The following is a 12,233-nucleotide window of genomic DNA, read 5'->3' on the forward strand; positions in this document are numbered from 1 at the left end:
TTTTTTTTAAATTTGGAGTTTCACTCTGTTGCCTAGGCTGGAGTGCGGTGACACACTCACGGCCACCACAACCTTGACCAGCTGGGCTCAAGTGATCCTTCCATCTCCGCCTTCCTAGTAGCTGGAACTACAGACATACTCCACCTCACCCAGCTAATTTTTCTTGATTTATTGTAGAGACAAGGTCTCCCCATGTTGTCCAGGCTGGTCTTGAACCTGTGGGCTCAGGTAGTCCTCTCACCTTGGCCTCCCCAAGGTGCTGGGATTATAGGCCTGAGCCACCGTGCCCTGCCCGCAAGTGGATTCTATTTGATGTATCCAGTCTGGGCTTTAAGGATGATATTCTCAAGTGGGTTTTTTTTCTTTCTTTTTTCTTTTTTTTTTTTTTTTGAGTCAGAGTCTTACTCTGTCGCCCAGGCTAGAGTGCAGTGGCATGCTCACAGCCACCGCTACCTTGACCTTCTGGACCCAGGTCATCCTTCCATCTCAGCTTCCCGAGTAGCTAGGACAATGGGTGCGTGCCACCATGCCCGGCTTATTTATTTATTGTAGGGATGAGATCTCACCGGGTTGCCCAGGCTGGTGTTGAATCTCTGTGCACAGGCAGTCCTCTTGTCTCCACCTCCCAAAGTGCTGGGATTACTGGCATGAGCCACCGCACCTGGCAGCAGTAACAGCCACTCTTTAATTGCATTTTGTTTGTTAGATGTGCTATCTAGTAGCTGCATGTAGCTGTTGATCTCTTGAAATGTGGTTATTTCAATTGAGGTGATGACTAAAGGAAAATAAATTTTTTTTGATTCAGTTACTGGAAAACTTTTAAACATCTTGGGTATGTGACTCTATCAATTATAAATTTTACAAAATCTAAATATCGTTCAACTATTTCTGATAAAGATGTGATATACAAATTGGGATGTAATATAAGTATAAAGTACATACTATATTTAGAAGCTTTAGTACAAAAGAAAGAGTGCAAAATACCTAAGTAATAATTTGTATGTTCATATGTTCAAAAGATATCTTAGATATATTGATTTTATATATATATATATTATATATATATATATTTTTTTTTTTTTTTTTTTTTTTTTTTTTTTGAGTTGGAGTCTCACTCTGTCACCCAGGCTGGAGGACGGTGGCATGCTCCTGGACACTGCAGCCTCGACCTGCCGGGCTCAGGCGATCCTTCCACCTCAGCCTTCCAAGTAGCTGGAACTACAGGCACGCACCACCATGCCCTGTTAATTTTTGTGGTTTATTGTAGAGATGAGGTATCGCCAAGTTGCCCAGGCCGGTCTTGAACCCACGGACTCAGGTGATCCTCTCACCTCGGCCTCCCAAAGTGCTGGGATTATAGGTGTGAGCCACCGTATCCGGTTGGTTTTATATATTTTTAAAACTAATTTTACCTTTTTTTTTTTACTTTCTGGTAAAATATCTAGTATGATGCTGTCAATAGGAATAAAATATGAGCCACATACAAATTTTAAGATTTCTAGTAGTCACATTTTCAAAGATTAAATTAGTGTTAGACAGTTATGTTTTGCACATAAAGAGCCTTCAAATCCTATTTTGCCATTTCCTCAAGGACAGCAAACACAGTTTTTTGAAGCGCTGGATTCTAAAATAAATGTTCTTTTATTTATTTATTTATTATTTATTTATTTATTTTTTATTTTTTTAGTTGGAGTCTCACTCTGTCACTCAGACTGGAGTGCAGTGTCCACTCCCGGCCACTGCAACCTTGACCTGCTGGGCTCCGGTGATCTTTCCGCTTCAGCCTTCCAAGTAGCTGGAACTACGGGCACGTGCTACCATGCCTAGCTAATTTTTTGATTTATTGTAGAGATGAGGTCTTGTCAAGTTGCCCAGGTGGGTCTTAAACCCGCGGGCTCAGGCAATCCACTCACCTCAGCCTCCCAAAGTGCTGGGATTATAGGCTGAGCCACCGAGCCCGGCTCTTTTTTTTTTTTTTAAAAGCAGGATTTATTGAGAGAACAGAAAAGTTCCCACTGTGGGAGGGGATCTGAAGGGGTTGCCTAGAAATTTTCTCATATGGGTCTTTTATCTAAGGGTCTCTTAGTAATGTAAGAGACCATATCCTCAGCATTTTTATAACAAAGTTAGTAAGCCAGGTGCAGTGGCTCATGCCTATAATCCTAGCACTTTGGGAGGCTGAGGCAGAGGATTGCCTGAGCCCAGGGTTCGAGACTAGCCTAGGTAACTTGGCAAGACCTCATCTCTACAATAGATAAATTTTTAAAAAAATCAACTGGGTATGATGGTGCATGCCCGTTGTTCCAGCTACTTGGAAGACTGGGGCGGAAGGATCACCTGAGCCCAGCAGGTCAAGGCTGTGGTGACTATGAGTGTATCACTGCACTTCAGCCTGGGCGACAGTGAGACTCCAACTCAAAAAAAAAAAAAAAAAAGGTAGTAATAGATTTCCTATAGGATGTGTAACCTTTCATGCATCTGGCTTAAATACAATTCAGAAATAAATTGAGTATTTAAAGAAGTGGGTAGATTACAGGAATAGAAAACTGGTGGGACCAAATTCTTCCACAGATGGGTTTTGTTCATCCTGTATTTAAAATTGTTTCTACCAACATATAAAAATCAAGGATTTTCTCATAGAAATCCGTATTTCTGATTTTTCTTTAAAAAGTCAGAATATTTGTCAACACTTGATTCATATTTCCACATGTCAGTAATAGTAGGCTGCCTCCAGGCTGGGCATGATTTGTTTTCTCCTCGGTTCCAACTTGATCTGCTATGCCCAGTTACTTGTGTATGATAGTCTTCTCCTCCAGCAATGTAGTATAGCCTTGCCCTTCTTTAGGTTTCCTAAAGTTTTGCAGTGTTCTCAAGCCAGGTGCAGTGGCTAACGCCTGTAATTCTAGCTCTTGGGGAGGCAGAGGCGAGAGAATTGCCTGAACCCAGGGGTTTGAGACCAGCCTGGGTAACTTGGTGAGATCTCATCTCTGTAAATCAAAAAGTTAGCCGGGCGTGGTGGTGCACACCTATAGTTCCAGCAACTTGGTTATTTTTTTTTTTTTTGAGTTGGAGTCTTACTCTGTCTCCTAGACTGGAGTACAGTGGCCGCTCCCGGCCACCACAGACTTGACCTGCTGGGCTCCGGCGATCCTTCCGCCTCAGCCTTCCAAGCAGCTGGAATTACAGGTGTGTGCTACCACGCCCGGCTAATTTTTTGATTTATTGTAGAGATGAGGTCTCACCAAGTTGCCCAGGTGGGTCTTGAACCCGCGGGCTCAGGCAATCCACTCACCTCAGCCTCCCAAGGCGCGGGATTACAGGCTGAGCCACCGAGCCCAGCTATTCTAGCAACTTGGAAGATTGAAGTGGAATGAACACCTGAGCCCAGCAGTTGTCAAGCCTGGGTGACAGAATGAGACTCCAACTCAAAAAAAACAAACAAATAATGTTCTCCACAATGTCTTAAACATCTTTGGAGAAATTTAATCATAGGTTCTTTAGAGCTCTTGTTTCTATTGCAAACTGTATTCTTTTAAACTTTTAACAATTATGTAGTAGATACATAGAAATAGAATTGATTTTTATATGTTTATCTTCCTTACAACATTACTGAACTTGGTTCTAAGAGCCTGTAGACTCCATTGTTTCCATATAATAAATAATATTGTCTGCAAGTAATAACAGTTCTGTTCATTTTACACCCTTGTACTTTTTAATTTTTTTTTTTTTTTTTTTTGAATTGGAGTCTGACTCTGTCACCCAGACTGGAGTGCAGTGGCCGCTCCCGACCATTGCAGCCTCGACCTGCTGGGATCCAGTGATCCTTCCTCCTCAGCCTTCCGAGTAGCCAGAATTACAGGCATGTGCTACAACGCCCGACTGATTTTTTGATTTATTGTAGAGATGAGGTCTCACTGCCCAGGTGGGTCTCGAACCCACGGGCTCAGGCAGTCCACTCACCTCAGCCTCCCAAAGGCGCGGGATTACAGGCTGAGCCACCGAGCCCGGCTACTTTTTAAATTTTTTTACTTCACTATACAGGTAGTATAGTATTGAAAAAAGTGATAGTAGTAGACATCCTTGTCTTGTTAAAACCCTAAACAAATACTCTACATATTATGGACAAATGTGTTGACTGTCATACATTTTAGGTAGACACCCTTTATTACTTTAGGGAATTTTTTTTTTGAGTTGGTATCTCACTGTCGCCCAGGCTGTAGTGCAGTGGCATGCTCATGACCACCGTAGCCTCGACCTGCTGGGCTCAGGTGATCCTTCCGCCTCAGCCTTTCAAGTAGCTGAAACTACAGGCACAAGCCACCATGCCCGGCTAATTTTTTAAAAATTTATTGTAGAGACAAAGTCTTGCCAAGTTGCCTAGGCTGGTCTGGAACCCATAGGCTCAGGCAATCCTTTCGCATCGGCCTCCAAAGTGCTGGGATTATAAGCATGAGCCACCATGCCTGGCCTTAAGTAACTTTTAAAGAAAAAAATAACTTAAAATATTAGCAAGGCGATTTTAACAATGTAAGAGAAAAAAGCCATCATGACTAATTAAGGTTTATTTCAAACATGCAAGTAGTATAATACTAGAATATTTATTAATATAATTCACCACACTAATGGGTGGAGATATACAAAAACATCACCTGATAAAATTTAGCATCAACAGATGGGCGTGGTGGCTTACACCTATAATCCCAGTGTTTTGGAGGCCAAGGTGAGAGAATTACCTAAGCCCAGCGGATGGAGACCAGCCAGGGCAACTTAGCGAGGCCTCATCTCTACAATAAATAAAAAAAATTAGCCAAGCATGGTGGCACTTGCCTGTAGTTCCAGCTACTTGGAATGTGGAGGCAGAAGGATCACCTGAGCCTGGCAGGTCGAGGCTGCAGTGGGCAGAAGCCTATCATTGCCCTCCAGCCTGGGTGACAGTGTGAGACTCTAACAACAAAAAAAGGTACTTACGCTAGTATTGTTTCTTGAGAAGGCTTAGAATCAATGTCCAAACTAGTAACAAGTTTAGATTGTGGTCTCCAAATACCATCTTACTCTAAAGGCCTAGGACCCATTGGAAAGATGGCTGTTCCCAAATTCAGGGTAGGAAATGTACAAAAGAAGCTTGAACTATTTTACAATGCCAGAACATGAGAAAGACTACGAAGGTCATGTCACAAGTTTTCAGTAGTCACCAGAAGAGGCTGTCATGCCCCAAAATGAGAAAATCTCAGCATTAATAAGAATAATAGGCTGAAGCAGGATGATCCCTTAAGCCCAGGAGTTTGAGACCAGCCTAGACAACATGGTAAGACCTCAGTCTTAAAAAAAAAAGAAGAAAAGAAAAACAATTAGTTGAGCATGGTAGTACATGCCTGTAGTTTCACCTTCTCAGAAGACTGAGGCAGAAAGATTGCCTGAGTTCAGGAGGTTGAGACTGCAGTGATCTGTGATTGTGCCACTGCACTCCAACCTGGGCAGCAGAATGAGACCCTGACCAAAAAAAAAGGTATAATTGTAAGTAAAACAAACATTTATCCATTCTTTCCTTGCCAACGGTTTTTCTGAAGAAACTATAGGTAACTCAATGGTGTATATAGAGAAGTTGCTTCTTAGAGCAGTAGTCCAGCTAATAAATGAAGGAGTGAATTAGAATATTATCATTTTGTAACCCATGATGATCATTAGTGCTGCTGATATCACCAAGGAGAAACTACCAGAAATAATATATGTCTCTTTATGAAGGTTCATACTGCCAACTGTGAATTGTTTCATATTTGCAAAATCAAAACAAAGCAAACCAAATACTGAGAATCCTGAATCTGATCAAGCCTCTTTGAATTTGTAACCTACTTAGAGAAATTCTTATCCAGTATATAAAGACATGTGAAAGAGTGTTCATTGCAGTAGCGTTTCTAATAGTAAAACATTGGAAATAATCTATTTGTCTTCCAAAAGAACAGATAAGGTTATATTCGTAAGTGGGATACTATATAGCAATGAATATGACTGAATTAGAGCTTCTTGTCTTGATGTAATACTCAGAGATGTTGAAGGGCTGGATGTGGTGGCTCAAATTTGTAATCCTCCTGCTTTGGGATGCCAAGGAGGAGAATCACTTATGGCTGGGAATGTGAGACTAGCCTGGGCAACATAGAAAGACCTCGTCTCTACAAAACATTTGGCCGGGCTCGGTGGCTCAGCCTGTAATCCCGCGCCTTTGGGAGGCTGAGGTGAGTGAATTGCCTGAGCCCGCGGGTTCGAGACCCGCCTGGGCAGTGAGACCTCATCTCTACAATAAATCAAAAAATCAGCTGGGTGTGGTGGCGCTCTGCCTGTAATTCCGGCTACTCGGAAGGCTGAGGCGGAAGGATCACTGGAGCCCAGCAGGCCGAGGCTGCGGTGGCCGGGAGTGGCCACTGCACTCCAGTCTGGGCGACAGAGTGAGACTCCAACTCAAAAAAAAAAAAAAAAAAAAAAACATTTGAAAAAAATAAAAATAAAAAATTAGTCAGGTGTGATGGCATAGTCCCAGCTACTTGAGAGGCTGAGGTGAGAGGATTGCTTGAGCCCAGGAATTGGAGGCTACCATGAGCTATGATTGTACAACTCCAGCCTGGGCAATAGAACAAGACCTTGTTTCTTTAAAAAAGAAAGAAAGAAAGAAAGAAAAGCTGTGAGTAGCCTGGCTCGGTGGTTCAGCCTGTAATCCTGCGCCTTGGGAGGCTGAGGTGAGTGACTTGCCTGAGCCCGAGGGTTTGAGACCTGCCTGGGCAACTTGGTGAAACCTCATCTCTACAACAAATCAAAAAATTAGCCGGGGCGTGGTAGTATGTGCCTTAGTTCCAGCTACTTGGAAGGCTGAGGCAGAAGGATCGCTGGAACCCAGCAGGTCGCCGCTGCGGTGGCCGGGAGCGGCCACTGCGCTCCAGTCTGGGTGACAGAGTGAGACAAAAAAAAAAGAAAAAAAGAAAAAAAGAAAAGCTGTGAGTGAAAAGAGCAGGAAAACAGTGTGATATTTATATAAAATTTAAAACCATTTCTCTCTCCATGTATAATAATATATGGTATGGTAATGATGAGCAGTAATTTTGTGTTTTGGGTGTTTCTGGGATGGAGAGAAATGAGGTTGAGGCATTGTATGCAGAGGGCTTCAATTGAATTTGTGATATTAAAAAAATTAAAATAAAATATGGTAACATGTTAAGATTTGATAATGTTGACTGGTGGGGTTAATGAGTGTTAAGTGATTTTTGTTTATTTTGAGCAAAATATTTTATAATTTTCTCAAAGGAAAAAAATTGGATTCTGTAGTGTCAAAATATTTTTTTCCCTGTCAGAAGAATGAAAAAGCAAACTCTGGTCTATATTATGTAGGTTTTATGTTGCCAGGCTACATAGTGGTAAAGCAATTATAAGAAGTTTGCTCTCATATCCCGCCCCCACAGTCCTTTTTTTTTTTTTCTTTCTTTTTTTTTGAGTCAGGATCTTGCTCTGTTTCCTAGACTGGAGTGCAGTGGCATGGTTATGGCTTATTGCAGCTCATCAAAGTTCTGGGCTTAAGTGATCCAACTGTCTCATACTCCCAAGTAGCTGGGTCTATGCCCAGCTAATTTTTTTGTAGAGTTGGAGGTCTCACTGTGTTGACTACCCTGGTCTTAAATTCCTGGGCTTCAGCAGTCCTTTTGCTTTGACCTCTCAAAGTGTTGGGATTATCAGCATGTGCCACCATGCCTGGCCACAGACTTGCTTTTCAAAAATGTCTGAGTGTGTGTGTGTATGTGTGTGTGTGTAAACTAGTTACTACTGACTGTTAAAAGGAAATAAAGGTAATTTTTAAAAAGACCTAGTCAATCAGTTGCAGATTCATTAATGTTTACAACATTGTAATTGCATCTTTTCATCAAGGTTCACTTTGTAAAGCTCTGGTTTTTTGTTCGTTTGTTTTTTGAGTTAGAGTCTTATTCTGTTGCCCAACCTGGAGTGCAATGGCACGCTCAACACCACCACAGCCTTGACCTGCTGGGCTCAGGCAGTCCTTTCTCCTTAGCCTTCCAAGTAGCTGGAAGTACTAGCCCACTATGCCTGGCTAATTTTTTTACTTATCATAGGGACAAGGCCTCACCATGTTGCCCAGGCTGGTCTAGAATCCGTGGGCTCAGGCAGTCCTATCACCTCTGCCTCCCAAAGTGCTGGGATTACAGGCATGAGCCATTTTGTTTGACCTGATGTTAAATCTAACAGCAAATGCAGATGTGCACCTGACCTTTTGTGAAACTGTTCTAAAATGGGTGCAGCTGTTTTCTGAGGGCAACCAGATTAAACACTGATAAAACACAGTACTTGTACTTGCTTTAGGAAGATGTGACAAAGCCACAAACCTGGCAAAGTTCTCTTTCAAAAATTGCTTTGAAATTCAAAGAAAATCGGAACATTAAGAGCCATCTAGAAAATTTTTATAAAGATTAAATTGTAAGTGTCTACCTCAACTCTACTACATTAGACTATCCTGGAGGGTGACCTATATATATATATATATATATATATATATATTTTAGTTGGAGTCTCACTCTGTCACCCAGACTGGAGTGCAGTGGCCGCTCCTGGCCACCGCAGTCTCAACCTGCTGGGCTCCGGCGATCCTTCTGCCTCAGCCTTCCAAGTAGCAGGAACTACAGGCGTGTGCTACCTCACCCTGCTAATTTTTTTGATTTACTGTAGACATGAGGTCTCGCCTGCCCAGGCGGGTCTCGAACCCGCGGGCTCAGGCAATTCACTCACCTCGGCCCCCCAAAGGTGCAGGATTACAGGCTGAGCCACCGAGCCCGGCTGACCTATATTTTTCAAAACTCTCCCAGGTGTTCTGACCAGTCAGACTTTTGAGAACCATTTCTTTTTTCTTTTTTCTTTTTTTTAATTGGAGTCTCACTCTGTCGCTCAGTGGTACCCTCATGGCCACTGTAGCCTCGACTTGCTGGACTCAGGGGATCCTTCCACCTCGGCCTTCCAATCAGCTGGAAGTACAGGTATGCGCCACTACATCCGGCTAATTTTTTGATTTATTGTAGAGAGGAAGGCTCGCCATGTTGCCCTGGTTGATCTCAAACCAGCAGGCTCAGGCAATCCTCTTGCCTCCGCCTCCCAAAGTACTGGGATTATGTCTCAACGCCTGGCAGAGGGTCACTTCTTAAGGCACTGTTTTTGTAGATTAGTAACTTCAGTCTCTTAGGCTTGTTGCTAATGGCTGACTAGAATGCTCTGCTGAGAAGAATTTGGAGTAAAAGTAAATGTTTCTGTTAATTGTGTGAGATATGGGTATAAAAGCTGGACTGTTTACTCTGGTATTAAAGCATTTGTATATTTGTGGTTAAAATGTTTCAGGAGGGTTTTCAAGTAACTTTAAGTGGAGTAGTAGTACTGGGCAAATTTGAGGTTGTTACCTAAGGTGTGGAGGGGCATTTAATTGGTTACTTTTTTCCTTCTATTTTTTTTTTTTTTTTTTAGTTGGAGTCTCACTCAGTCGCCCAGACTGGAGGGCAGTGGCCGCTCCCGGCCACCGCAGCCTCGATCTTCTGGGCTCCGGCGATCCTTCCGCCTCAGCCTTCCAAGTAGCTGGAACTACAGGCGTGCGCTACCATGCCCGGCTAATTTTTTGATTTATTGTAGAGATGAGGTCTCGCCAAGTTGCCCAGGTGGGTCTCGAACCCTCGGGCTCAAGCAATCCACTCACCTCAGCCTCCCAAAGCGTGGGATTACAGGCTGAGCCACCGAGCCCGGCTTTTCCTTCTATTCTTAAACTCATGCAGTGGTATTGAATTGTGTTTTTGGAGATCGCTGCTCAAAAATGGTTGCTGTCCTCTCACTTGCATCCCCCCTCTTCACCATTGTATTTTCTCCCTCAACCTTTATCTTACTTTTTCAATGTTTGAAAACTTTGATAACGTTCTTAAAGAATAAACATGGTACATTCTCATCAATATTGCTGGCTACCTAAATGTAAAGTGCGATCAGAGTTAATTCTTCATCGGAGGGGTATATTTTGGATACTATTTCCAGTCTGTAACTTTATTTATTTTCTTAAATTTGTGTCTTTCAGAAAATAAGTGCTTGTTTTAAAGTGAACTCACCATACAAAGGGTGACTATTATAAAGAATTTTTTTAACGTTTATTCCTTTAAATTTTAGTATGTTTTTTTCTGTTCTGATTTTTAGGTAAGTTTTTTTTTTTTTGAGTTGGAGTCTCACTCTGTCACCCAGACTAGAGTATAGTGGCATGCTCCCGGCCACCGCAGCTTCGACCTGCTGGACTCTGGCGATCCTTCCGCCTTAGCCTTCCAAGTAGCTGGAAATACAGGCTTGCTCTACCATGCCCGGCTAATTTTTTGGTTTATTGTAGAGATGAGGTCTCGCCAAGTTGCCTGGGTAGGTTTCCAACTTGCGGGCTCAGGCAATCCACTTGCCTTGGCCTCCCAAAGTACTGGGATTACAGGCTGAGCCACTGAGCCCGGCTGATTTTTAGGTAAGTTTTAAACAAATATTACAAAAAGCAGCAACTTAAATTCACCAGTCACTGGTAACTTTTAGTGTGACTATCTTAAAACTTGGCCCTGTAAGTACAAAGTATTATTAATGCCTAAAAATATGTTTCTCTCATTAGGTGATCTTAATAAAATATCTTTGGACAATTTATTTGTGTTATACCTGAAATTAGCCAGAAGTAAGATTCACTGAAGGCCAGGCGCAGTGGATCAATCCTGTAATCCCAGCACTTTGGGAGGCTGAGGCAAGAGGAGTTCCTGGATCTAGGGGTTCGAGACCAGTCTGGGCAACTTGGCGAGACCTCGTCGCTACAATAAATGAAAAAAAATAGCCGTGAGTGGTGGCATACACCAAGTTGTCTCATGAAGTTGCCCAGGCTGGTCTCGAACCCTTGGGCTCAGGCAAACCTCTCACCTTGGCCTCCCAAACTGCTGGGATTACAGACTTGGGTCACTGCGCCTGGCCTGAGAAAGCAGTTTCAAACAGCTTGAAGGAAATCTTTTTGTGAAACTGTTTTACTTTTCTTGGTTTCACTTTTGAACTTAGATAAATTAATAATGGAAAGTAGTCTCATGATTTTAGCTTCCTGTGTACACAGGTCTCCATTTGAGCCCCTTTCCTTGCAATGTGTGATTCTAAAGGGGAACATAGTTATGAAAACTTCTCAGGTCATCTAACTTGTGTATGTCCTTTGAAAACCACTCTTCCGCCGGGCTTGGTGGCTCAGCCTGTAATCCCGTGCTTTGGGAGCCTGAGGTGAGTGGATAGCCTGAGCCCGTGGGTTCGAGACCTGCGTGGGCAACTTGACAAGACCTCATCTCTGCAGTAAATAAAAAATTAGCTGGGTGGGGTAGCGCAGTGCCTATAGTTCTAGCTACTTGGAAGGCTGAGGCGGAAGGATCGCCGGAGCCCAGCAGGTCGAGGCTGCAGTGACCAGAAGTGGCCACTGCACTCCAGTCTGGACGACAGAGTGAGACTCCAACTCAAAAAAAAAAGAAAAGAAAACCACTGAACCACTGTTTTGGCTGGATTCAGTGGCTTAGCCTGTAATCCCAGCGCTTTGGGAGGCCGAGGCGAGTGGATTACCTGAGCCTGCAGGTTTGAGACCTGCCCGGGCAACTTGCCGAGACCTTGTCTCTGCAATAAATCAAAAATTATCTGGTTGTGGTAGTGTGCCTGTAGTTCCAGCTACTTGGAAAGCTGAGGTGGAAGGATTGCCGAAGTCCAGTAGGGCGTGGCCGGGAGCATGCCGCTGCACTCCAGTCTGGGTGACAGAGTGAGACTCCAACTCAAAAAAAAAAAAAAGAAGGAAAACCACTGTTCCAGATGGAATGTTTTGGCCTTTTCCATGTTTGTCAAGATGGAGTGATAAAGTATATAAAAGTGATTTTTGAAGCTGATTCACAAAAGGGCAAATAGGGAGACAACTATTTATAAGGATTCTTAAGCCCTAAGAAGCTATTTCTAACTATTATATAAAGTAGAAATCATTTAAAGCATTTTAGCTTAATTCCACTACTGAGTTTTCCTCTGGATTTTTTTTTCTTTCTGTATTTGATTCCTAAACCCTTATCTCTCCCATAGTACTTGAATCAAGCCCTTAATGTTCTTGGTTCAAATACTTTCCATATTATATTGACGTCAGTTATAGTTTCTTTCTTTAATTGATTTATTAGAACAATGTTTGACACCTTGAT

The 12,233-nt window shown here is 42.8% G+C and overlaps 1 protein-coding gene across 3 annotated transcripts in view; it reads left to right on the top strand.

The window, feature by feature from the left end:
• AP1G1 (adaptor related protein complex 1 gamma 1 subunit) overlaps window positions 1–12,233 on the top strand; it is a 92,133-nt gene that overhangs the window by 24,264 nt on the left and 55,636 nt on the right. The window lies entirely within an intron of this gene.

This window comes from Carlito syrichta, unplaced genomic scaffold, assembly GCF_000164805.1.
Source record: "Carlito syrichta isolate Samal-C Ts95f unplaced genomic scaffold, Tarsius_syrichta-2.0.1 Scaffold312120, whole genome shotgun sequence".
In the NCBI taxonomy this organism is placed as follows: domain Eukaryota; kingdom Metazoa; phylum Chordata; class Mammalia; order Primates; family Tarsiidae; genus Carlito; species Carlito syrichta.